Raw genomic sequence first — 27,790 nt, 5'->3', positions numbered from 1 at the left:
GTACTTAAGGGGGTAGTTCACTTTGATATTTTTAGGTCAAACCGTTTGTGTCTATCAATCGTATAATGGAGGTCTATGGTCACCACCTCAAAGAGCAGCACAGAGAAGTCCAAATTCAGCATGATTTAATGATTTGTAAATGTAAGTACACACTGATGGCCTAAGACACGAAACGAGCGGTTTGTGTGAGTAAACGAACAGTATTTATATTGTTTTTACCTCTTGAAACCACAGCCACGTCCAACTGATCTGACGGCACAGGCGCTTCGGTCTGCACAAGCCCCGTAAGTGATCTCTCATGCATGTAAGTCACTCATTATTTACACAGAGATTTCATAAATGTTAGCCTTCACTGTGAAGATCTAAACATATTTAGATATATAGAAGTTGTCTTCCATTGTTATTTCCTGTATATCAACAGACAACGTTGATTTTTTTTTCCAGCAACCGTGCGAGAGATCACTTCCGGCGCTTTCCAGCGCATGTGTAAGGATGATAAAATTGATGTAGTAATGATAGAATGAATGGGTTGATGCAAGTTAAAAGATAAATAATATTGTTTATAAAAAGGTGCAAGTTAAAAATCTTTATTTTATATCTTAAGGTTAAAGTTAAAATGTTTAAGTCATTGCATTGCTGCACTGTTTGGTTAAAATATTTAATTCGTTTCTTTGTAAAACGAGAGGGGAAAGTACATGTATGATCGGTAGATCAGTGATCCATTGCTTTGTAAGTCAAGGAGCTAAATAGGATTAAAAAAAAAGACAATATGTGTTTAAAATGCTTATTTAACTTCTATAACATTTTTGGGTAGTGTACTTTAAGTTACAATATGCTGTGTTTGCTTGTTTAAATACGTTTCACTTTCTTTTGCTGTAAGTTTAAGTTCCGGTTTGTGATCAGAGGATCTGTGAACAATTGCTTATGCCTTGTTCAGCCTGTGTACGGAACGCGCGGCTTACATTCGTCCATTACAACATTGGATTTGACTGAAGCCACATCGTGTCCGTGTCATACCTTTCTATTTCCCTTTTAACAGGTAAGAAAGTGGGCTGTAATATGTTATATAACGATTTATATAAGTGTCTAATACCATAAGGAACATGTAGGGAGTACATTTATAGTTTATAGTAATTGATATATGCACATTTAGCAGGCTAACCGTGAAGTGTTGATCCAGTGTTGCCTGTATGCTAACTATGTCACATGGCCCGAGATTAAAAGCGTGGTGCTAATGTAAAAGTGCAGGCGCCGCCATTTTCTCTGTGTATTTGTTTTATTTTGTAGAAAAAAGGTAAAAGTATTATTGTTAAAGGTTATACAAAAATAGTGTTTAATGTGAAGAGGCAATATACTTTATGTGTTAAGTGCAACGTTACTACTGATGATAAAGTGTGTATTCTGAATGAATGACTATAAAACAGTAGTATGTAGCATTACAGATATTTTATTGTGCTCTTTGTATTTTCCAAGTAATTTACAGGGTTAAGTTAAATCTCTTGTTTAAACAGTCTGTTTTATTAATGTACTTTTTCAAGGTAATTTGCCAATGTTGTTTTAAGATGCTGTAAAAATGCTTATATATATTTTTGGGTAACTAACTTTAAAGATTGACTTGATATACATATACAGATATTTTGTAATAAGGAGTCATTACTGACCAGCTGATGTTTTTCTTTATTGTGTAATTCTTAGAGGGACATTATTATGTCGTGTAAAGAGAAAATTACATGGTTAAATGTGATACTGAGTAAATATATATTATGCTGTTCATGGTAAATGCATTACAACATTGGATTTGACTGAAGCCACATCGTGTCATACCTTTCTATTTCCCTTTTAACAGGGGCACAACACATGCACAGACCGAAACGCCATGCCTTCAGTTCACTTGGACGTGGCTGTGGTTACAAGAGGTAAAAACGATATAAATACTGTTCGTTTTCTCACACAAACCGCTCGTTTCGTGTCCAACCATAGCAACAGATAACGATTTAACGAAAATAAAATATGGACACAAATTTGTTTTGGAAACAAATTATTAATTTTTACACCTAAAAGAATTTATTTACAGTTTCCACAAAAATATTAAGCAGCCCAACAGTTTCCAACATTGCTAAATCTAATAATAAGAAAGGTTTCTTGAACATGATTTCTCAAGGAATTGATTTCTTTATTCACAGGAATAAACCATTTTTAAATCACATAAAGACACTTTAAACATCTAAACGAGCCCAAACTTGTGAATAGAAGTAGCAATATCACAATATAAAAGAGACTTTACGACGGCGTCATTTGACTTGGATTAGCATGCTAATGTGTCTTCAGCAACCACATAATAGCATAATAGTGGAGAGTCTTAAGAAAACTACAACTCTACAAAAATGTAGAGTTTTGGGGAAAATCAAAGCATGTTTGTATACTCCGAAAGACAGGACAAAAGAACAACAGAAGAAGCAGAACATTATCATTTCACCTCATCTCACGAGTCCTCTGGGATTAGCGTCACATAGCATTAGCGTTTCTGCTTAGCATGAGCAGCGTGCACTATACGACCACTAACCACCAGAAACATCTTCTGCTGGGCTCATTTAGACTGCGCTAGCACTTCTCCTACTTGTTTTATCAGTAATCAACTTGCTTACAAGTCCACCAAATAAAAAAAAAACAGTGCGAGAGAGACGAGAAATCAATGAACCTGGCTGATTTCATTGTCAAAGCGATGCAATAAATACACTTACCTTCAGTCTGTGAACTTTCCCTCAGCGCTCAGCTCATGTAATTAATGAGAGAAGAGAGCCTGAAACACACACACACACACACGAAACAACACGGTGTCATTACTAATAAACCTGGACAAGTGTGTTATTAAGGCATAATTAGATCCTAAAATAACTAGCGCGCTTCAGGTTAGCGGATGCTAATTGTGACAACGGGGAGATACAGATTGGTGGTTATGTTGCTTTACTTGAAATTTGTCTGGATAAAAGAGAGTTTTATATTATATTCTATGCACAGATACAGTCAAATGGGTCCTGCTGTGGAAAAGCCTGTTAACCAGCTAGAAAATGCTAAGTAGCAGTAATTGCTATTTCCTAATTTGACAGTTAGCTTAAACACGCTGTTTAGCCTGTTCTCACGTAAATGCATTTCTATAGTTGTGCATTATCATGCAATTTATACTTGAAAATGAGTTTTACGTGCATTTGATACGCAATTCATTTGTGTGTAATACACACACACACCACACCACTAATTCGACCCAAACGTATAATACACACATCCCACACCACACCCAAACCTACCCTAACCAACCTATGCACGTAAAAACTCATTTCCGCGTATAAATTGCACTATAAACACATTGCGTGCTATAGAGACGCATTTAGTGTGATCGGGTTGGTACAATTAAGTGCTGGAGTAATTAAGGTTACATGATGAAGGCAATGTGGCAAAAAGTGACTTAGTTATTGAATTATTCAGCCATCTTTGATTCATTCAGAAACAAGACACCACTTTTTATACGTTTTTAATATGATCTAAAGAACACTCATTATCCGGACAGCACTCTGGAATAGTTCACCATCATCCATTGCAGGGTTCAAAGCTAAACCTTGTAGTTACCAATTCACTTTTTCAACCTTTCATTTTTAAATATAGTTCTCCATGGCAGCTCATTAATGAAACCAATCGGTCATCCTGTACATGGCTGATCCAAAATATTCACCTATAATGACCTCTACATAGCGCAGATTCAGGTAAACATGCAGTCTTTAACAAATACTGAAACATCACACATCTGGTTTTCTGCTTTCTCACAGCTTTGCATGTCTGATTATTCTGGTAAATTAAAGCTGTTTTGTTTTCCATGCACAATAATTACACCCATTGTCCATTCAAGCATCATCATGAATTACGCATCCCAGACCCTTAACATTGGTTATTTTTAAACGTTATAATTTTTGAATGTGGGCAGAACAGCGCTTCTTAAACAATTAAAATTGAATCCATCTCCAGCGCTGGGTAAATCAAATATTTACGAGTTGACTACCTTAATGTTTTCTCCGCTCTAAGCAACATGAGAGCCATCCAAATGCAACATGACAGGGCTGAGAAATGCCGTCCTCGTGAAGAGAAAAAAGCATTTCCCAGTAAAGAGACGACAGTAAAACATGTCTTCTGCCTTATAACGAGTCTTGTATTATTGCACAGATGACGTGCAGAACACTACGAAACAAATGAAGAGCAAAACATCGGCAGCTGTAACACTTCGCATTCATTTCTGAAGGTTAAAGTGAGTAAAGGGATATTTAACACCCTCTACATTTTTTAAATGAAACTAATTCTTACATTTTTTGACATCCCGACCCAAATAGGTTTGTACACTCTAAAAAATGCTGGGTTGTTTTTCAATTTTTGGTCAAATATGGACAAACCCAAAATGCTGGGTTAAAAAATGTAATGTAAAAATTTAACCCAACGGCTGGGTTAGTCCATATTTGACCCAAAGTTGGGTTAAAACAAACCAGCATTTTTTAGAGTGTAAATCTAAAAAAATCATCTCTAAAAAATGATGGGTCGTTTAAACCCAATTTTGGGTCAATTATGGACAAATTCTAACATTGGGTTAATAATGTAATTTAAAAATGTAACCCAATGGCTGGGTTGGTCCATATTTGACTCAAAATTGGGTCAAAATCAGCACACTCTAAAAAAGGCTGGGTTGTTTTAACCCAATTTTGGGTCAAATATGGACAAACTCAAACATTGGGTTAAAAATGTAATTTAAAAATGTAACCCAATGGCTGGGTTGGTCCGTATTTGACTCAAAATTGGGTCAAAATCAGCACACTCTAAAAAATACTGGGTTGTTTTAACCCAATTTTGGGTCAAATATGGACAAACTCAAACATTGGGTTAAAAATGTAATTTAAAAATATAACCCAATGGCTGGGTTGGTCCATATTTGACTCAAAATTGGGTCAAAATCAGCACACGCTAAAAATTCTGGGTTGTTTTAACCCAATTTTGGGTCAAATATGGACAAACTCAAATATTGGGTTAAAAGTGTAATTTAAAAATGTAACCCAAAGGCTGGGTTTGGCCATATTTGACCCAAAATTGGGTCAAAATTAACGTACTCTTAAAAAAAGCTGGGTTGTTTTAACCCAATTTTTGGTCAAATATGGACAAACTCAAATATTGGGTTAAAAAATGTAATTTAAAAATGTATCCCAATGGCTGGGTTTGGCCATATTTGACCCAAAATTGGGTTAAAACAACCCAGCATTTTTTTACAGTGATTTCTGGATGTAATATTCATGCGTTTTGAAAATGAACACTTTAAGCAGGTATTTTCAGCCTGATCAGTTAAATATGCATCATCATGGGCATCTTTAGAAGTTTCTTAAATTTCCAAATCAATAAATCAAGCAATAAATGGGAAAAAAAGGTGCAGAATAAATGACTGTAGTAGTATGTAACCCAAAAGATCTCCACAGCCTTTTTGCCTTATCGTACTCTAAAATGCTGTTTGCATTGAGGTTTGCTTTGTACGTCATGCTATGTATTTTCCCAGTTGCTTTAGGTGTTAAAAAGCTTTCTGTTGCCACAGGGGGGTAAAGTATAGAGAATCCAATATAAGGATTTATTTCTTTCAAGGCCTTGGAAACAGACGGACTGATAGATGGACGGAGGTGAGACAGAAGTGGCTGTTTAGAAATCAATTCAGCTCAGACCACTCACATAAACAACAATGTCTTGAAATATGTCTTGTTCTGTTTACTTCATAGTGAAAATAATTATAGATAAAGACTTCTTCAAGAAAACCTGAGAGAAACAAGGTTACGTGTTCGTGTGACCCTGATTACGAGACTACGGCTTGATGGAATGCAAACCCAAGCGTCCTCGTCCCACCCGCGAGTCAAGGCAAAAATCCATTTATCAAGACAATGTTGGAGAAACCCAGCGGTCCATGCGGAGAGTTGGCAACAGACTGCGGGGCTGGTTATTCCCAAGCCTGTTCCAACACCTCGGGGAAGAATCGGCCCTTTTTTTGGCAGGATCTCCCGAAGGTGACAACCGAACGAACGCGAGGCGACTGAAAGTGTCAGTGATTAAAAGCGTTGATTAAACTGACGGAAAGAGGACACGCAGAGAGGAAAACAAGGTTCAGGAGAGACCGCAGCGCTGGAAATCTCAATATATAACTCACTCATGAAGAACAGTAGTGGTCACATTAGTGGAAATGACGCGGCTGTTGTTTTCACTTTCTATAAAAAAAGACTAGAAAACGCCAAGGCATGATGTTCACTTCTCTTTACGCATTACACATGTGAATGGTGACCAGAAATGAATGGTCATCCAAAAATGACGGATTATCATATAAGTAACAAACCATGCAGTCAATTTTTGAAGCTTGCCAGCCCCTGGTGACCATTCACTTTCATTGTAAAAGAAAAGAGCAGCTTCAAAAAAAAAGATTTGAATCGTCAGATTTGTTTTTTTTAGGTAAACTAGTCCTTTAAGAGCAAAGAACCTGAGAAATGTAAGGTGCTCAGATATCACAAACACTTCTTAAAAAAGAACATGTTATTCTGTAAGAATTTCGAGCAGAGGACTATTGATTCAGCTGTGAGTATTTGTAATCTTGGACTCCAAGCCTACAGGCTATTAAACTTCAAAAAAGAAATGCATGTAACCTCTGCTCCTGTGCTGGAGAAAATAAAATAAAAGCACCCCGGCTCTGATTTCTTTCCTTTGCTGACAAGGTTTTAATTTAGCCCTGATTTAAGCTTGAGGACACTGAACTGCAACCATCAAAAAGCTCCCAAAACCAAGAGCTTTAATATGTACATACATTAAAAACACGCCTGATTGGGGATGCAAGGAAAATGTCATCGAGTGTCATCAATATATGATGTGACACTATGAGGAAAGCATCTTCTTTTGATTTGATGGAAGTCGAGTTCAAGACAGTTTTCACTTAAAATCATTTTGAAACATCCTTGAATTTGTGATTGGGTTGCATTAGCCCTTGTGTTGTGTTCGAAGAGCCCGAAATTCTTACTTGTTTTCTTTCAATTAGGATAGGTTTTATATTTCTTTTGGGATCTATTGTAGGCCTCATTTATCTTTTTTTTTTTGTGTGTGAAAAAGTATTATTTGTTGATAATTTAGTAAAGTTTCCTTAAAATATTAAGAAGAAAAAAAAACATTATTCATCACACTAGTGTGCTTCAATGTTTAACCAGGAAATGTGTTTTGAAATGCTTTTATTTTGTACAAAATGGCACAAAGTCACACTTGTGACGTTCCCGGCCTACAAAAAAAACAGCTTATAAATCTCTCGTTCTGCTATTTTATCACCAAATATTGGATCCGATCTTTTTGTCAACTTGTTTTCTTTAAATTAGGACAGGTTTTGTATTTCTTTTGGGAATTGATCTATCATAGCCCTCATTTATATATATATTTTTTTTTGTGTGTGAAAAAGTATTATTTGTTGATAATTTAGTAAAGTTTCCTTAAAATATTAAGAAGAAAAAAACATTATTCATCACACTAGTGTGCTTCAATGTTTAACCAGGAAATGTGTTTTGAAATGCTTTTATTTTGTACAAAATGGCACAAAGTCACACTTGTGACATTCCTGGCCTACAAAAAAACAGCTTATAAATCTCTCGTTCTGCTATTTTATGATCAAATATTGGATCCGATCTTTTTGTCAACTTGTTTTCTTTAAATTAGGACAGGTTTTGTTTTTATTTTTGATCGTATAGGCCTCATTGATCTGAGCTTATATTGGCCAAAAATGACTGTCCATTGAAAATTAAAGGGGCAGTCGAAAATCAGAGAAATAATTGGTGTTCAGGAGGAGTGTGTTCAACATGTTCATAGAGATTAACTTTTGTGAACGCCACGAGCCCCATCACACACCTGGAGTGTTTTTTGCTAGTTTCAGCCTGACGCAGTTATCATTTTCACGTCCTGCTCTACATTGTTTAAATAGCAAATGTACGAGGTGTGTTCAGTTGGCGCATTGCTATTTTGAGGAGACTGGAATAGACTGATCCATTGACCAACAAAAACACGGTCTAAAGTCAATGGTGCAATATTTGATTTGTTATTTAAAGAGTGCGTTAGTACACTCTGCTTATTCCACACACACACACACACAGGGACACGCAGCAGTACACAAACATGCCAGATATTAAAAATAAAAGGATTACAATGTAAAAGATTATTATTGTGTACATAAAGATAAGGTGGAATCCGTCTTGTCCCGGAGATGCTCTTCTTGCGCTTTAACCAGATCCGTTTCCTTTTTCGCATTTCAATGGGAAGCCGCAAGCTGTTCGTAAATCTGGCCCTTACTGTTCAAATACACTTATGTTTGTATATTAGTTTTTTTTTTTTTTTTTAAAAAGCCCAATCTACTCTTATTGGTCGACCGGCCCAGTCTATTGTGATTGGTCAACTGCTTAAAGCATGTGTCTGAAATGTAATGTCCCTTACCATAACGGGCGAGTCAAGACACAGTCAATAAGATCAAGCAGATCGACCCCAGCCTCCTTCATAAGCACAGCCTTTCATGGCTGTATAATTTATATCTCTCTTATGTTTCAGATGTGATGTCAATCCCTCAGTTAGCTCTCTGATCTGTCCTGTCCTCCAGTTTAGAAAGGAGAGAACGCTAGATGTCCTGCCGAGGAATGCTGTTAAATATAAATCTGAGCCATTGATTCTTCAATCTCCCTTTGGAGGCTCAAAGGGTCTCACAGTAAAATAAACAGCTTTTTCTATAAACTCTTCATTTGTTTCCAGGTGTGACTAAATTTTTTTTTTTCATTTATATTTTGATTTTATATGTATGTATGTTGTCCTTTCAATGTTTTCTTGTCTGACTCACCTGAATGTAAGGCTCATTATTATGCATGTCTTTGTCTCTCAGGTGAGAATCACGTAATTATTCATGATTCACGCCCATTCGCATATTGCCTTGGCAATCAAAAATGTTTTTCACAATATAACCCAATTCACAGTTTTATGTGAACGATTAGGAGGATGATTTTCAGATCATTGTGAAGAAAAAACTCTAGGCCACAACATCTATTAGTCAAAAGTCTTGTGGCGGCCTTTTTCGTATGTGTTTTGTGGCCTTATTACAGAAACATTCATTTTTAGTTTTTTCAATAACCACACATAAACATAATACTCTCAAAAATACAATACTCTCAAAACTCTCAAAAAAATACAAACATGTACATACATGTTGTTCACATATTATGGTATCCCTGTTTGTGCTAAATATAGAGTAATTTCACCTGTGCTATTAATATGTTAATAAGCAACTGACAAAAGTACAAATATCAGGGCATGTCAGGACATCTCAAGGACCCCAAATACACCTTGGTCCCCAGAGGGTTGAGAAGTAGCCTATATAAGCAATATCAGAATATAAAAGAGAAGTTGAGACATTGTTTTCTGTTGGAGAGATCCTATTCCTTTGACATGGACGTTGTGCTAATCAGCTAATACACGCTAAAGGAAAGGTAAAATAAAAACGTAGTCCCCTTTAAATGTAAAAATATCCACAAAAAGTAAGAGCTTACTCCAGAAGCAATCTGAACTCACAGGACACTGGTTGGTTAAATCATAATTCAGATTTGATACTTTCACCGCTTCAAGATATATTATCTACTGTAAGCTTCCAGATGTACTAAGAGCAGAGAATAAGACACTGAGATAAAATTGAACAGAGAAAGGGATGACCTCATAAATGGCACGCGTATCAGAAGCTCGTGGAGGAGCAGTGCAGTCGAGGCGAACTTAAAGAGAAAGGATTAGAACAAAAACATTCCAACAAGATGAAGACTGACCTTGATCAAACTTCAGCCAGAATAAGATGAGCTGTGTCCTATTGTGGATGACAGAAAAGGTTTCATGAATAACTCTGTGGAGATTGTGGCTAGCACACAGTCTGCCTCCGCTGCGGTTATAAAGACCATAGAGTATCTGACAGATAAAGAGTTTTGCAGTTCAAGGATTTTGAGCATTATGCTTAGTAAAACTATGGGTTACGCATTTAACTATTCTTAAGACCAAATCTGCACAATGAAATCTCTTCGGCACTAAAGTGAACTACACCGCCATGCCTTCATTTCAGAAATCAGAAACTCTAAATTCCCAGTTTACAACAACAGAAGTCCCCTTAAACTACGACTGTCAAACGATTAATCGCATCCAAAATAAAAGTTTGTGTTTACATAATATACTGTATGTGGGTGCACTGTGTATAATTATTATATATATATATATATATATATGTATATATATACACATGCTTGTATTATTTAAGAAATATTTTATGTATATACTGTATATAGATTTATATATAATTTATATTATATATCAATATAAATATTTTATATATAAATAATATTTTTTTTCTTAAATATACATGCATGTGTGTGTATTTATATATATATATATAAATAATTATACACAGTGCACCCACATATATTATGTAAACACAAACTTTTATTTTGGATGTGATTAATCGTTTGACAGCCCTACTTAAACATAGACTTTCGTTGTGTTTTAACAGAGATAAGTGCATGGCATGAAATGTCTCTGTTTGATCTTTATAATCTGCGAAACAAATACTAGCGTTGCAATTTTGCTTCTTTGCATGCCATCTGTCGAGCATTGGACAATAAAACCTTGGTCAGATTTAAAAAAGAAGGTTGTTGTTTTGCTCATAAGCGTGTTTTTGGCTCAATGTATAAATGACGAAAGAGCCCATATTACTGTTGTGTTTTTATTAACACCCTAAAAACATGCAGTGAAGCACTTTTGTTAAATTATATATATATATATATTTTTAATTATTTCCTGGTCAAAGATGCTGCACTTGTGCTGATTATGTCAAAATGACACTTTTCAGACTGGTAGTAATATAGTAATATATTTTTTTCCTCAAAGAATGGATTGCTGTAAAGACGAAACTGCAGCAGCCTCGGAATGACATGTGTGGATAAATATTTTATATCAAATAATTAATAAACATTAATCATATTCCATTGAGGAAACTCCTCCACAAGGTTTCCCATGATGCCATTAAATATCTCTCGTGTCATTTTAAACTCTGTTTATGAAGTCTGCTTAGGATTTTCCCAAAATAACAAACCGACTGAGAGGAAGAAGAGCCAAAAACATTCAAGACCATGTCTACATTCAAAGATGAGAAGCACCTTGTAATCGGCATGAACTTCGAATAAACGAGAATTAACTTGTAATAGCCACAATTAGCTGGAGTTTTGCTGGTGATCTGAAACAGACTTTGATGTAAAACATGTTTATAAACTGCATAATGAGGTTACGCAAACAACAAACAATTATATACTTTAATCTGCTTTGACGGACTGAGTCTTTGATCCATTGCGTAGCGTAGTCTTGATCTCACAACGTGAAAAAGAAACTGGCTCTTTGCCCATTAAAAAAAAAATATATCAATTTATCTTTTTTTTCCAGTGGATTACAATTAAAAGAATAATTTTATTCATTTCTAAACCTTACCAACATGCTTGGAAGTATATGTTCCATACTTGGCCAATAGAACCTTTTACCAAAAAAATGGTTCTATATAGAACCATTTTGGAATTCCATATATGAAGTGGGGGATGGAACCATTTCTGGTTCTAAATAGAACAATTTCTTCTAAGAGTGTAGATGTTCTGAAATTATCAAGAAAAAAAATGTACTGTATCGGATTGAGAATGATATTGGCATATACACAAGATTGCAGGATTGGTATCATCAGGATCGGACATGAAAGTATCATTGAATCCAAATTATCCAATTTTACAACCTAAAAGACTACTACGTCACACTGGTTTCCAGATGTAAATCACACTCTGAACTGAAAAAAATGGTACTCACATCTTTCACAGTGAAGGTCAAATAATAAAAAGATTGTCTCTCATAAAAACACACCACTAACTAGTCTAAACTTATTAGGAGTCTTCTAATGAAGAGAGCACTCCCGTCCCATCAGCATCAACCCTCAGCCCACGTTCCTCCAGAAGAGTTACTCAATCGCTCAGGCAGAACGCTAAGAGCAACCCTATCTACTCAAGCGGATGGCCTAATTTGGTCAGATCGTATTTGCATTACATTTCAATTAATATATCATCAATAGAATTAGTATGTTTTTCCATTATCAAGTCAGTGATGAATTCATGTTAAGGAAATGCAATTAGGGAGCACTGCATCTATTGCCTGCGGTTATGCAGTCTTGATGTGATAAAGTAAAGTGGCATTTACTGGGGCTGATACAGTACTTCCTGTCATTGCTCAGTGTGGCATGAAACGGGAACCAGCTGCAAGGAATAATGCACAAATATGACAATGCAGCGGTCGGATGCTCTTCTGTACTGTGCATGCACCTACTCTACAGAGAAAGGGAAAGCTTAAGTACTAAAAACACTTTAGATTAGGGTCCAATTCTCACTATCAACTACGCCTTTTGCCTTAAACTCCTAATTACTACTAATTTAGTAAGGTAGTTTAATTTGGCAATAATTTGTACTAATAAACAGTCAGTATCCTAGTCATAAGCATGCTAATGAGCAACAAGTAAAAGAAGTAGTTCACTTAAAAAAAAAAAAAAAAAACTTTTGCTGATAATTTACTCACCCCCATGTCATCTTTCTTTCTTCAGTCGAAAAGAAATTAAGGTTTTTGATGAAAACATTCCAGGATTTTCTCCATATAATGGACTTCAATGGGGACCAAACGGTCCAAAAGACAGTTTCAGTGCAAATTGTTCAAAGGGCTTTAAACGATTCCAGGCGATGAATAAGGGTCTTATCAAGGACCCGAAAAAAGATTTGTTCATTTTGATGAACAGGAGAGTCACGAACCCGCATCACAGAACAGAGCAAGGCGAGCATTTGAGCTTATAAAACTTAAACTTTGTTATTTATTTATTAAATGAGCGATCGTTTCGCTTGATAAGACCCTTATTCATCGTCTGGTGTCGTTTAAAGCCCTTTGAACAGTTTGCACTGTCTTTTGGACCTTGAACCGTTTGGTCCCCATTGAAGTCCATTATATGGAGAATAAATAAATTATCAGCAAAAGATTTTTTTTTTTTTTTTTTTTTTTTTTTTTTTTTAAGTGAACTAAAGCACTGTTTTTGAAGAGTGTGTATACAGCCGCCGGGGCTTGAACGGGGACAGGAGTGTGTATGGCTGGAGTTTGTGAATGCAATCGTGTGAGATAGACCTGAGAAGTAATAATACCAAATCATTCTGATGACTGACTTTATAACTAATGCCAACAACCTGGTTGTAAAGTGTTGCCGATTTCTACCTTACTCGTGGGCACTAATTTTCTTTTCTTTTTTTCTTCTTTTACATCGAGTCTCATGCAGAAATTCATGTTTCACACTTTTCAATGTCAACTTCAATATTTTAGAAGAAATTCAAGTTTATATGCTTTCCATGCAACTTTTTATTTTTGTTGAATTTGTAAAGATTCCTCTTAGCACAACTCCATTAAGCATCTAAATCTCATCTATGTTCCCTAACCAAGGTTACATCTGCAATCATTTCAAGTGACTAAAATAGTTCCACGAGGATGCCGACAAAGCAATGAATAAACGTGGGCCAGAACCGCCCTGCCCCGAGAGTCATATAACATGTCTACAAGAATGAAATATTCTGATGAAACCCAAAGATCAGGCTCAACTCCAGGGACAAAACACACACACACACACACACACACAATGAAGAGGTCAGGAAGTCACAGCGCTAGAAATATAACCAGTTGTCTCACATTTGGAGATAACAATATTTCAGACATTGAACAAAAATACACTGGAGTTGTGTCCGGTTTAAAGGATTAGCTGATTGCTTCATGTCCTCTGGCAGGAGAACAACACAAGATTGTGGACTTCCATCATTTTCCAGTGGTCCACTAGTCCCTCAAGACTCGGTAATCCTTTTCACCATGACCATCAGATTGACAATCCTATTCATCTGCTGAACATATACCCAGGAACACACACATCTGCTGTGGACTCGAGGAAACTGGAGTCGTCCGTGTGTTGACATGATTTGGGAAGAGAGCTCTTTGTATTTAGCTGGATTAAAGGAGATCTACAGGAACACTTCAACAAAGATGGAGACGGTTCTTTGTAGCTTTGCCACTGTCACCGCCATCCACTTAGCCTCACGCTGGGACTGGCATCACAACAATGAACACAAAGAGCTATTGACCGAGAGTGTGTATCAGCACACTATACGCTACATTAAAGGAAACAACGTGAAATCAAAACTGACCCATTTACTTCATATACATGTTCCTGATGTATTACACACACACACAAACACACACACACATCAGTGCATTTTATTCTAATAAATAATCTAGGAATGCACAATATGTCTACCACATAAATTATTCAATATCGACCGTTCAAGATTAGGCCTACTTGTAAAAAAAAAAAAATGTTTGATTAAATTGTATATTTAATTGTGCATGCTTAGTTCTGCCTATTTTAGATTGATTTTTCAGTCATTACACTCTCAGAAAAAAAGGTACAAAGCTGTCACTGGGGCTGTACCTTTTCTAAATGTAAACTTTTATACCCAAAGGCTGCATATTGGCACCTTAGTGGTACATATTAGCACCTAAAATGTACATATTAGTATCTAAATGTACATATTAGCACCAAAAATTTACATATTAGTTCCTGAAATGGACATATTATCACCTAAAATGTACTTAGCACCTAAAATGTACATATTAACACTTAAAATGTACATATTAGCACCTACAATGGACAAAAGTTTACCTTTTGAAAAGGTACAGCCCCTGTGACAGCTTTGTACCTTTTTTTCTGAGAGTGTAATTACACCATTAATCTTTAGTAAACTTCAAAATGAATATCCATTTTTATACTGTACATTTAAAAAAATGCTAGGTATCACAATATATATATAAAATGTTAATGTGGACCAAAACATTAAAATAATTTTGGGCTCATCGGTATAAGCCAGCATTTTAATATCAGGAAATCCATAATTCAATCCTTTCCTGATTGTTATGCAGGTTTTACTCATTGAATATAGGGATGCGCGGTATACCGGTATTGCAAAAAATACCGGTATATAATACATTTTAAACGGTACAATATCATCATTTTGTTAAATTCGGTATTTGATGAGCTGCTGTTCCGAAGTTCTCCACTAGGCGGCAGTGCGCTACCGAAACTGACGCGAGTCAAGCGAAACCGGCAAACGAAGGAATACGGTGGAAATGAAGCTCATTCGGATTTCTACACGCCCGAAATTATTAAATAGAGAGAGCAGTATGAGTGAAATAAGGCATTACTTTGCCTACTAAATTAATGAGAATAGTGTAGAAACAGACCTCAATGCACCACTCTGCAAACTTTGCTTTCAATAATGTGTTGCCATCGAATGCAACACATCAAATCTACCAAAGCGCTCGTCAGTTGCTCATCCTGACTTGTTAAAGAGATCAACTGGTGAGTTCATCATTCAACTGATTTAATTTAGACTTTTATTGAACACTGAACAGCGCACATACATAAGAGCTTATCAATTAAATATGATACGGTAAACACGAAAGCTCAAATGTTCTTGCGTGACACGCTAGAACCAATTCAGTTACCGTCTCATGATCTCATCATTTTTGCAGTTTCAAACAAATATATTCATTTAATTTGAATTAATAAAGCACAAAAGTGATAGTAATATATGAATGGCATTACTGCCGCTGTGGCGACCCATAGAGAGAGAGAGAGAGAGATGGTAGTAAAATATTAATAATATTAGCCTACAATTAAGCTACATTTGTCAACATTCACTAAGGAACCTGGCCTAACAATATAGCATTGATTAATAGATCAATCAGTAATAAAATGACCTAAAAAAGTAATCTCCTAATAATTGTTTGGCATCATAACATTACTTTTTGCAATGCATTATATGCATAATATGAACCCAAACACAAACAGTAACCAAACCAAGATGAATAAATGCAATAAATGTTGATAATTCTCTGTTGATGCATGACAGCTAATGGTTTACGTCATTTCATTATTCTATTATCTTAATCTATTATTATAGATATTAACCTATTTTAATTGTATAATATCAGTGTTTTTTTTTCCCAAATCAAAATTTTACCTACACATAATTTGTTTATTTTTTAAATTTTGATGTTTTTTTGTTTTGTTTTTGGATATTTTTCTTTGCACATATGGTAGTTGAGAGTTTCAAGCAGTGTTTAATAAAATTGTTTCAATTCACTTAAATTTAGACTTTTTTTTCCGACTGTGGTATCGATTTAGTATCGATACCGTGGTATTAGGTTCTGGTATCGTATCGAAGCCAAAATTGTGGTATCGAGCCATCCCTAATTGAATATATTACGAATAAGAATTTTATTAAAGTAAAGTTTGCTTTGAATGTTTCATGAGTTTTAAAAAGAGCATAAACTAAGACATGGCTCTCACACACAAGATAAAATTATGATGATTAAACTATTCTGATAATGCATTTAATCATTACACAAGTAGTGTCATTGATATACTATCATAGTTTTTATTAATATCTTGTATTAGTTTTTATTTTTATATTTTCCGGTTTAATTGTATGTTTTTGATATCTTTATTTATTTATTTTAAAATATGTCTATGTATATGTCACAAACGATTGCAAAAGGGATGAGGTGAGCAGGATCTATTGCAGATTCAGATTCATTCATAAAAGTCAAACCAAAACACACAGAAAACAGGAACAGAACTACCAAACACAATAACGATGAGAACAGACCATGAACTGAAAGAAGCGTGTAGCTTAAATAGAAGAAACCAGTCACTGAATAACTAATAACAGGTGTGCAAATTAATCAAACAGTGAAAAATCAGAAGCGAACTGTAGGACACTGAACTAAAATACATACGTCACTAACCCACCCTAATCAAACAAATGATCCTTACAACATAGTGTTTATTCATTTTTTTTGTTCAGTTTTAGTTATTTTAGTACATCAAGTTAAAGTAAATTATTTATTTTTTCTATTGTTTATTTTATTTCAGTTAACGTTCATTTTATTTCAAGCAACGAAAATGCATCACTCTTTCAGCCTTTGCTTCAGGAAACTAATTAACACAAGACAAATGCTTTGTCAGGTAGGGAAAAATGCAATTAATTTCAGATTATTAATAATATTCCACTGTTTATTATTGTAGGGGGTTATTAAATGAGGGTTTGTTGAGTGTGAGCGATTCACTGTAGTTAATAGTTCAAGAAAAAAGAAACACTAGTAAATAAAAAGTAGCTTTTTACTGAGTGCCGCTTGCCATTATGGAGCTATCCAGTTCCTGAGGAGACCCCTAACCCAACGCTATGGTCTATTACATGCTCTTTGTGTTCTGACTCGATCCATATTAAAGGAGTCATTCACTTTTTAAAAAAACTTTTGCTGATAATGTACTCACGCCTGTGTCATCCAAGATGTCCATGTCTTTCTTTCTTCGGTGGAAAAGAAATGAAGGTTTTTGATGAAAACATTCCAGGATTTTCTCCATATAATGGACTTCAATGGGGTCCAAACGGTTCAAGGTCCAAAGGACAGTTCCAGTGCAAACTGTTCAAAGGGCTTCAAACGATTCCAGACGATGAATAAGGGTCTTATCAAGCGAACTCATTTAATAAATAAATAACAAAGTTTAAGTTTTATAAGCTCAAATGCTCGCTTTGCTCTGTTCTGTGATGCGCGTTCGTGACTCTCCTGTTCGAACTTGTTCATCAAAATGAATGAATCTTTTCCCGAGTCAATTCGTTCATTTTGTTCGTTGAATGAATCAAATGACTTGAAAAAAGGTTTGTTCATGAGTCACGAACGCGCATCACAGTTTGCACTGAAACTGTCTTTTGGACCTTGAACCGTTTGGTCCCCATTGAAGTCCATTATATGGAGAAAATCCTGGAATGTTTTCATCAAAAACCTTAATTTCTCACACTGCAAACACATATTTATATGCAAACACCATATAAAAGTGAATTTTGCACCCCTTTAAACGAAAGGTTGAGGAAGCTCAAACATTTCTGACATTTAATCAAATGTTTAACAACATTGCTTTATTCATTTTCTACTGTTTGCGGTAACACTTCACAATTAGTTAACAGTTGATGCATTGACTAACATGAACGGACAACGAGCATCTGTTACAGTATTTATTCATCTTTGTTAACTGTTCATTGGTCTATTAAATAACATCAACAAATACAACTTTTGATTTCAATTATGTATTAGTAAAGATTGGTAAACATTAACAACAATAAATGTTTTAGAAGTATTTTAATTGTTAGTTCTAAAACATTGTTGTAAATAGTTTCATTTGTTTGCAACCCTTGAAACAGGGTTAATAGATTATAAGAGAGGAGAGAAAGTTAAAGGCGCTATTCAGGAAGACTAAGTGGAATGAATAAATATGTGGAATGTTAAATAATCAAATATCGCTGATTGAATCACATCAACGGCCAGGCATCTATTGTCTTCTGAAAAGAAAAAGCAGAAACTCACTGCACAGTGTTTTAATGACCGTCAAAGTGACATGAATGACTATTTGCAGCAGAACCGTGTTTAATATTAAAGGGTCACTTCACCCAATTTGCATTAAGCTTTGTATCTTTAGAAACCCAGTCATATTTTTGAATGGTCATGGTTTATTCCCTTATTTTCCCCTGAGATGGGAGAAATAAGGATTTAAGTGTTTTATTTCCTGCTTATCGTGACGTAAAAATCGTCATTTTGCGTCACGATAAGCAGGAAGTCACATTTCATTGAAATGTCAACAGACTACAATAGGCTTGTTTGAGATGAGCAAAATCTGCGCAGAACCGATCACCGGTGATCAGCGCGAGATGCATGCCGGTTAGAAATGTGTCCGAGAACGGTCCGCCTGGCTCTGATGTCATGTCGACGTATGTCAAAAAACTCTCGCGAGCGCAAGGCGGAAGGGTCGGATTCTGCAGTCGCGCGCAGTTGCTCTCCCCCGACTGCGCTGATCAAAAGCATGATGGGAAACGACTTGCTGACGACACAGCTTAATGCTCATTGGTTTAAACAACCGTGATGTATTTTTCTCTTTTAACATGTTTGATTTTAAAACTCTGATATCATGTTTTATGTACATACATATTTGTCATGGGTGAATAAACTCTCTGACAGTGCCATATGGGTTATTATGTGATGTCACATATGATATTTTTATTAAAACAATATATAAAAACACATGTCTGTATTAAAGAAAAAAATATTGATAAACACATATTTGGAATGTAATTAAATAACAAGTATTTTTGGTGTCTTGTTCGTTATATTTATTTTCATTTAAAAGCAACAGAACTTAAAATTACATCCAGTTTATTAGCAACACGTGCACGAGCGTGAATCCCATGAATCCCGCGATATCAGTCTTTGATCTCACAGGTGTCAGACCCACTGCGAGAACCGAGATTTGTCCGGCTTGATTGCGCTTTTTTCACTCCTCCTCTTACTGCAGCCGCCTACTCTCGACTACATTGCAGGCGAGGCGAGGCGCATCTCAAACAAGCCTAATGATTAGCTCATTATTATTCAAGGGTGTGGCACCCACTCACCCACAGGCCTATTACAGATCAGTGGGTGGGACTTCACTTGCAGAACCTGAAATCAATATCCGCCGTCTTGTTTGGAAGCTAAGCTAACAAGCCCTGTGGAGATATGAAGTTATGATAATGGAAGAAACTAAACATGATATGGAAGAAGAGGGTTTTTGAAAGTCTGCTGCTTGAATCCGATGTTCGTGGATATCTTTACGAGCTGCGGTATAGTTTAGAGCAGCTGAGGCTAATGGAGGAGCAGGAGACGCCCGGACTGGGTCGAGCTCGGCGGCCTGCTGTTGCCTGGACTCTCGCTGCGTGTCACGGCCTACGGACACAGAGTCCGTCTGCTGCAGAGAATTTCAACGATGGCAATTTCTCCTGGAGGAAATCTCTGAATCAGACGAGCACACGGACGTTTGTGTTGTGATAGTTTCGCCTTCAGAACATCCAGGTATCATGCAGTAATTCACCATACAGAAATGAATACAAACGCGGAGTAACTTAATTCACTAACGTTAATGTGTTTACAAATGTAACGTGAACGGGGTTTAATGTTGTGGGAAGAAAGAGGCATGAACCGGCGAACATTTAAACATTTTAATAGTAAAATGAACAAATACAAAACGAAAGTAAGCCAGCGTTGTACACAACAAAAACAAAACAAAATCAGGCCTGTTTCTCTCTCGATCTGCCGTCGTCGCTTCGGCGCGCGCCTCACAGGTGTCTTTCATTATCACTCACGCCACCGGCCTCGCGCAGCGCGCCGTCCTCTTACATCCCTCGCCCTCGATCGTCCTGTTCGCCACAGCCAACTAACTAGACATTTTGTTTGAAATGAATTTCAAACTCTTACTCTGGTAACAGCTAATGTTAGCGTTGTAGACGGAAGAGTGTGTTTGCGTCTCTGTTTGCGCTGTTCCGGTGGGTGGGTTAGTGGGTGTGTCTTGCGGAGCTGTGCAATGTTGGGGAATTCTGGGAACTGTAGTTTTTTAACACAAAGGCGCCCCTTGGTTATTTTCTGTCTTTTCTCAGTCAAGAGCATAGCTGTCAACACTCCCGTTTTTTTCCGGGTTTCTGACGTATTTTATCTCTGTTCCCGCTGTCTTCCCGTTTTAGTATTTTCCCGTAAAATATCCCGTATTTTTACGCTCAGATTGTGTGAGACGTACAAGCTCGGACATATTCGGCTTGAAGTCGTTCATACTCAGATGCAGCGCGCGCGGGCCGGAGAGACACACTGGCTACATGCGTCTCAGCTGCGTGACGTGACCATTTTTATTTTACTGTCTGGTTTTTATTTCGGCTCCCATGTTAACAGATTAGAGCTTGCACACTGCCTGCGTGACACGCGCAAACGCGTGCATGCTAGAAATAGAACCAGAGATGCCTATTTTTCACGCCACACGCAAAAAAAAAAAAAAAAAAAAACGATGTTTATATGTCAAAAATTTTCATTATTTTTGCTTATATATATTCATGTCATTTTTTTTAAACAATCGATAGCATAACATAGGAATAAAATATCTTTTTTTTCCATTTGTTTCTTATGCTCTTAATAATGTAAAAAAAAAATCCCTTATTTTGGCGATGGGTTCCGGGAAATCTCCCTTATTTTCAATGTTCAATGTTGACAGCTATGGTCAAGAGGGCACCAAATTAAAAAATGATTTTACATTTCGACTACATATATGATCCACTTTCAATAAAGATTAATGTTGCAATGGGTGAAATGCTCCTTTAAACACATAGTTGAAAGCGGATAACAAAGCACATCTGCATTCATTACGTCTTTAAACTCTAAAAATGTTGGGTTGTTTTAACCCAACTTTGGGTCAAATATGGACAAACCCAAGCATTGGGTTAAAAAATGTAATTTAAAAATGTAACCCAATGGCTGGGTTGGTCCATTTACGGAGGCGTATTGCATTCACTTGAAGAAGAAAAAAATCTACTCTGTTTTTCTGAATTAACGAGATAATTTTTCATGAGAAAAAAAAAACATTCGCTCTGTTTTTCTGAATTAATGAGTTAATTTTTCATGAGAAAAAAAATTGCTCTGTTTTTCTGAGTTAATGAGTTAATTTTTCAAGAGAATTTTTTTTTTGCTCTGTTTTTCTGAATGAATGAGTTAATTTTTCGTGAGAAAAAAAGTTTTTCAGAAAAACAGAGCAAAATATTTTTTTTTCTCATGAAAAATTAGCTCATTAATTCAGAAAAACAGAGCAAAAAACATTTCCATGAAAAATTAACTCATTAATTCAGAAAAACAGAGCAATTTTTTTTCTCATGAAAAATCAACTCGTTAATTCAGAAAAACAGAGTAGATTTTTTTTCTTCAAGTGAATGCAATACGCCTCCGTACATATTTGACCCAAAGTTGGGTTAAAACAACCCAGCAATTTTTAGAGTGTAAATGTGGTCAAAATCCCTCCAAATGTGGTTTCATGAATGTTGCTAATCCCAAACCCTTATTAAGAGCAATATTAATAGTGATTCTGCCATACCAAACACCACTAATGAACGAAAAAAGAAAAACAGTTCCAGATGACTGGATACTTTATGGAGAAGAGAAGTTCTGCATGTACCATCTCTCCAGAAATAGGCCCCAAGTCGTGCGCCTTCATGTAAAGTTTGAAGCTGTTCCAGCGTGAGTTCTGGCAGCCCTCCCCTGCTGCTCTGAAAGGCCGACCTTTGACCTCTGATCTGTCAGAGTAGCCATTCTGATCCAGACTAGCGCTCTTGACCCCCAAGCCACCCTGACGAGAACACGGTGACAGAATCAGACCTTCAGAAGGGTGTGTGTGTGTTCCGTCATCGATAATAAACACTCTTCTTTTTGCCTTCCTCAAAGCACTCGCATCTCCCACCGCGAGGGAGAGACGGACTGAGCCGGGCCGTTCGCCTTTAAAGGTCACGGAAGAGAAGAGCCCCTATCAGACGACATCAAGGGCACACGCGCTGAAAGACGGCGACTTTAGGGAGAAACAAACTGTTTTGATGCACTTCTGTGAACAGTCACTGTCAAAACAGCAAGATAGGGGAGTTCAACGGCAAATAAGAAAGTCCACGGAAATCCATAAAGTCCATAAAACATTTTAAAGAAAGGACAACAAAATATCATGTAGTTTTTAAATATATATATATATATATATATATTACATTATATATACATATATATTATACATATTTAAGTTTTTTTTTTTTTTTTCCCATTACAAATATCATTATTTCTTAAATATCATTACGTTTCTGGGAGTACCTGAATAATTTTTATTTTATTTTTCCTGACACACTATGAAATATAAATGTGCCATTTAAAAAGATTGTAAATAATGGCATAGAAAAGTGAAGCAAGATCTGAGAAAATATGAAGAGTTCAGATGCAAAAGCCTCTAAATGCCATTTGAAATTTTCTTCTTTAATGATGATTTTTATCAAACTTGTATATTTAAGTTCAGTAATTTCACTTAAATGGCAATGATAATTACCTATTTATTGTTATTTAAGTGAAATTACTGAACATAAATATACAAGTTTGATAAAAATCATCATTAAAGAAGGAAATTTCAAATGGCATTTAGAGGCTTTTGCATCTGAACTCTTCATATCTAACATTATATGTTTACATTAGATAATAGTGCAATGAAATTCATATATTTTTCAAATGTGGCTTCATCACACAACTTTCACACAGTATATTGTGATTTTACAGACAAACTCTAATGGCATGTGCACACCAAAAGCTAATTTTGCCGAGATTACACACAAAGTCAATGCAAAGACTCAAACAGACACACAATAGGCAGCGGCGGCCTTAAGCATCTGGGGGCCGTTTCAATAACTAATATGGGCCCTTAGTTACCCACATAGAACAAACATAATAGAGCAAAAAAAGCAAAGAATCCTGTTGGTTTGCATCGGTGGTATATTATTTTATAATGTGCACTTTTAACTTCATGAACATGCAGCTTAACATAGAAATAATCCAACCTCATTTGATTAAACCTAAAAACAAGTATAAAGCGTTTTACATTGGAATAAGCCTCGCCCTTTTGCGCAGAGTAACTTCACGTTTGGTAATGAATAAAGCTTTCGTTTTTCAGCACCACTGACACACGAACGTTTCATTTCCTCTTAAAACTCGTTTCTGCTCAAATTAACATTTTAACCTAACAGGAAAAAAAGGGCAAAGGTATAAATTCATAAAGGGGGACAAAAATCCCATTCTTATCAATAAATGCTGTTTAAATCTATTCTGAGAGTTGAAATATTGTATCTCGATATTATAATGTATTCCTTCATTAATGACCACTTTACTGTCAGGGTTAAACAGACCTAATATATTCACGATGAACAAGAGATCTGTCCAAACTCCTAGCCGTCATGAACATCCAATGGCTGAGAGCCACACACAGGATCTGTGCCTATTCAATTATACATGAAGCAAACAGAATCAAATCAATTAGGTATTGCTGTGGCATGAATGAAAGGTGCATAATTGATGCCAGCTCTCCTGCATTATACATATCTGTCTGCAAATCTCCACGTAGAGGGAGTCAAAAAGCACTGGGCCGCATTTCACCACATTATTCACTTAATCTACTCATTCGCATTGACTTCCAGAGTGATCTTCAGCTTGGGTTTAGGGTTTAGCCATTGAGTAAGAAGGCCACAGACACCACAGCATTGAAAATAGCTGGATTTGTCCATCCATGTCAAGATATCAATTGGATCCGGTCATATTGTGGCACGAAAACTTGACACTGGAACTCCTCGAATGGGCATGAGAGTGAGAATGATTTCGGGGTCCATTTTTCTCTTTATATTCTCAGGGCATCTAGACAGATGGCAGACATTAAAAGGAAGAGCCATGTGACGTCTCTCAACCGCACCGCTGAGATAGAGGTAATTAAAATACATTTAATCAAGTTACTCTAATGAAAAATGCAGCTGGACACCCGTTCCACCTTCTGCTCCCACTCTCACACCTTTACACTATCAAACTTTTGGCCCCCATTTAACCAGGAAATCACACACACACAATGAGGCGACTTTTTTGCATATAAAGTAGGACTGGGTGCCATTAACTACCTCAGGACACAACACACATCACAATATATCATCATTCAAAACATCTGCCAACCATTCGCATCAACACTCAACGGATGAATGCGACATCGCCTGATCTAAAACATGATAATATTCACGAGCCAGGAATTTTTAAATGACTGTTTTTTGAACCTGGCAAAGTTATAGCATTTTGAACGAGAATGACTAATACAATCTTGAAATGTCTTCTCATGAATCCCAGCTCTCCTCATGTAGAGTAAAACTTGTTGACAATCCAGTGTCTCCAATTGGATGATTGGTCTCCAATCCAATGATTCACAAATCAGGCTACACTGTAAATGATTCATCGGGGAATATTTGTCATTGAAATATGAATATAAACTGAAGCGTTCCTAATGGATTACTTTATCAGACACAGGACTGGAGGAGTGCATCATGTATGGAAATGTCTTAGATACAACACTCTAAAAAATGCTGGGTTGTTTTAACCCAATTTTGGGTCAAATATGGACAAACTCAAACATTGGGTTAAAAATGTAATCTAATTGCTGGGTTGGTCCATATCTGACCCAAAATTGGGTCAAAATCAGCGCACTCTAAAAATTGCTGGGTTGTTTTAAGCCAATTTTGGGTCAAATATGGACAAACTCAAACATTGGGTTAAAAATGTAATCTAATTGCTGGGTTGGTCCATATCTGACCCAAAATTGGGTCAAAATCAGCCCACTCTAAAAATTGCTGGGTTGTTTTAAGCCAATTTTTGGTCAAATATGGACAAACTCAAACATTGGGTTAAAAATGTAATTTAAAAATGGCTAGATTTGTCCATATTTGACCCAAAATTGGGTTAAAACAACCCAGCATTTTTTAGAGTGAACAATAGGCATGTGTGGTGCTTGCTTGACTCACAAATCAGTCTTGATTTGTATTGAAACAATGTTTTCAAAATGGAAAAGTTTTTCCCTTTGCGGTTTTCAGCTACTCATGACAACACTGTCAAAAACATCCCCGAAAACAACTAAAAACGCTGTATTCTGCTGCCAGGCCAGTAGTTGGCGACATAGATATGTATATAAAGGCTAGATGTGTTACGGCGGAGTTTCTATCGTCATCACCGGCGGCCATCTTGTCACAGACAAGCTGATGTAAGATGAGTGGTCAGCATGAACACAAATACTCTTATCCCGTTGAAATCTTGACGGATTTACAAACGGTTTGGTTTCTTACAAACGTTATTAATGTGGCTATAATTATCTGGATGATTATTTATTTATACACTTATTATTCATAAGTATGCAGTGTTATAGCTACATCTCTGACGATTATAACAAACCAAACCGTTTGAAAATCGGTAAAAAAATTGAGCAAGTTATGGTCATTTAAATAGTACATGTACCATTACCACAATGTTACGAGTGAGCGAGCTGCCTGTGACAAGATGGCCGCCAGGTGCAGACGACGACCTCCATTGGCCAGGAGCGCTGACGACACATCTAGCCTTTATATACATATCTATGGTTGGCGATGTCACTTTAAGCAATAACTAAAGAAACACAAAAGACTCGCACTTAATACAGATGTGCGTGGCGTCACCGTTTTCACAAATTAGCGTTTTTGTAACTTTCCACAGAGACTAAAATAGTATGTTTTTAAAATGTATCTTTTTAAGGCCCCCAAAACACTATCGTGGTGTAAAAGAACAGCCAAAACGCATAAAATATTTTCAGTTTTTAGTTAAAAACGGCCGAGTAAACGGCCCCTAAATTATTCATTAGTGGATAAGTTTGAATTTGAATGATTTTATTCATCCATATCCAGAATTCATATTACTGTATGGGGGACTAGGGGGAGACCATGGAAATTCACTGGTTAAATTCACTGGGAAAACACTAAACATGACCTTGAAATCTGTTTGGTTGGAAAATGGAAAAATGTTCCAAAATCCCTGCGGCCACATGTCCCAATTAGCCATATACATAATATAGGCTAAATCTACACATTTAAAATAGATCCATAACTAGCGTGTTCTTTGTTTGTTACTGTATTACCGTATTCAATAACATACTGTATTATTAACATAATAGGCTGTTGTGGCATTGCTTGAATGAAGTTGGTGGGGTGTTTTTTTCATTAATACCATTATGCTTTTCTAGACCATTTCACAAGATGTAAACAACACTGGTCCAGAAGCACTTCCTGTTTCAGTTTGTAACTGTTTTCTTTATTTCACATGTAAAGAAAACATCTTAAAGATGTTTGTTTAACTTTTTGATTCAGTTTTAAATGTTCTGTTGGTTGTATTTTATCCCAGCTTTTATGAAGTATTAAAAAACTGAAACAGGAAGTGCTTCTGGACCAGTGTTGTTTACATCTTGTGAAATGGTCTCCACAGTAGCCTACATAAGCAAGGCCATAATTTATTATGACATTCCAGCATTTGACCCAGGTTTTCACTGTTGTATTAATGTAGCGATGTGATTCTTTTCATTAGTCTGAGCAAGACGTCCTTTCCAAGCATCACATGCACTGCAGCTGATTTGCATGACGCTGTCACAAAATAAAGAGTAATATGTTTACATTCGCCCGACGTGCTGACATAATGTGTGACACAAACCATCTATCAACACAATACATTTACATAAACACAAGATGCGTGTTATTAAACACGAATTTAAAGAGACCGTGATCATCACACCACCGAAATGACATCTCGTCTACACGGAACACATGTACTCACCTTCCGTGTCGATGACGCAGCGCTGACTGTGCGGGGGATTGTGGGAAGCGTAGTTTTTAAGCAGCCGCGGCCGCTTAGTCCAACGCGCCACAAAACTACATTTCCCAGTATTTGTAGTTGCTGTCATCCACATTAACGCTGTGCCATGTAAAGCATAATGGCATATTATTAGTTACATAGTTCTATTTTTACGTTATTTTACATAATTTCAGTTCTGCTGTAATATAAATATATATATCAAAATGTTATATTTCACGAATTATTGTGGATAAGTGGAATAAAATAGAGTCAT

At 36.2% G+C, this 27,790-nt stretch overlaps 1 protein-coding gene and 1 long non-coding RNA gene across 6 annotated transcripts in view; one reads left to right on the top strand and one right to left on the bottom strand.

Annotated features, from left to right (window-relative positions):
• Positions 1-27,539, bottom strand: part of fhit (fragile histidine triad diadenosine triphosphatase) — a 290,918-nt gene extending 263,379 nt beyond the window's left edge. For 2 of the 3 annotated variants that reach the window (XM_039656259.2, XM_089124977.1), the window contains exons 1-2: positions 27,499-27,539; positions 2,742-2,800 (exon numbers count right to left, since the gene is read on the bottom strand). The gene's annotated coding sequence lies outside the window, so the exon portion shown is untranslated. Of the gene's footprint in view, positions 1-2,741; positions 2,801-9,881; positions 9,920-27,498 lie in introns of all 3 variants that reach the window. The other variant, XM_089124976.1, reaches the window with a different exon arrangement.
• Positions 860-6,775, top strand: LOC148969656 (uncharacterized). Of its 3 annotated transcripts, none has more exons than XR_016148445.1 (5): positions 860-1,039; positions 1,847-1,916; positions 4,213-4,294; positions 5,615-5,696; positions 5,793-6,772. It is a non-coding gene; the product is annotated as an uncharacterized LOC148969656 (long non-coding RNA). The 3 variants fall into 3 exon arrangements; XR_016148446.1 differs by lacking the exon at positions 860-1,039 and adding an exon at positions 3,661-3,758 and having other exon boundaries at positions 1,798-1,916; positions 5,793-6,775; XR_016148444.1 differs by lacking the exon at positions 860-1,039 and having other exon boundaries at positions 1,637-1,916; positions 5,793-6,767.
• Positions 27,540-27,790: the final 251 nt, after the last annotated feature.

The sequence above is a fragment of the Pimephales promelas genome, chromosome 21, assembly GCF_988280905.1.
Source record: "Pimephales promelas chromosome 21, fPimPro1.hap1.1, whole genome shotgun sequence".
Classification (NCBI taxonomy): domain Eukaryota; kingdom Metazoa; phylum Chordata; class Actinopteri; order Cypriniformes; family Leuciscidae; genus Pimephales; species Pimephales promelas.
This window is presented reverse-complemented; position numbering and strand designations above follow the sequence as displayed.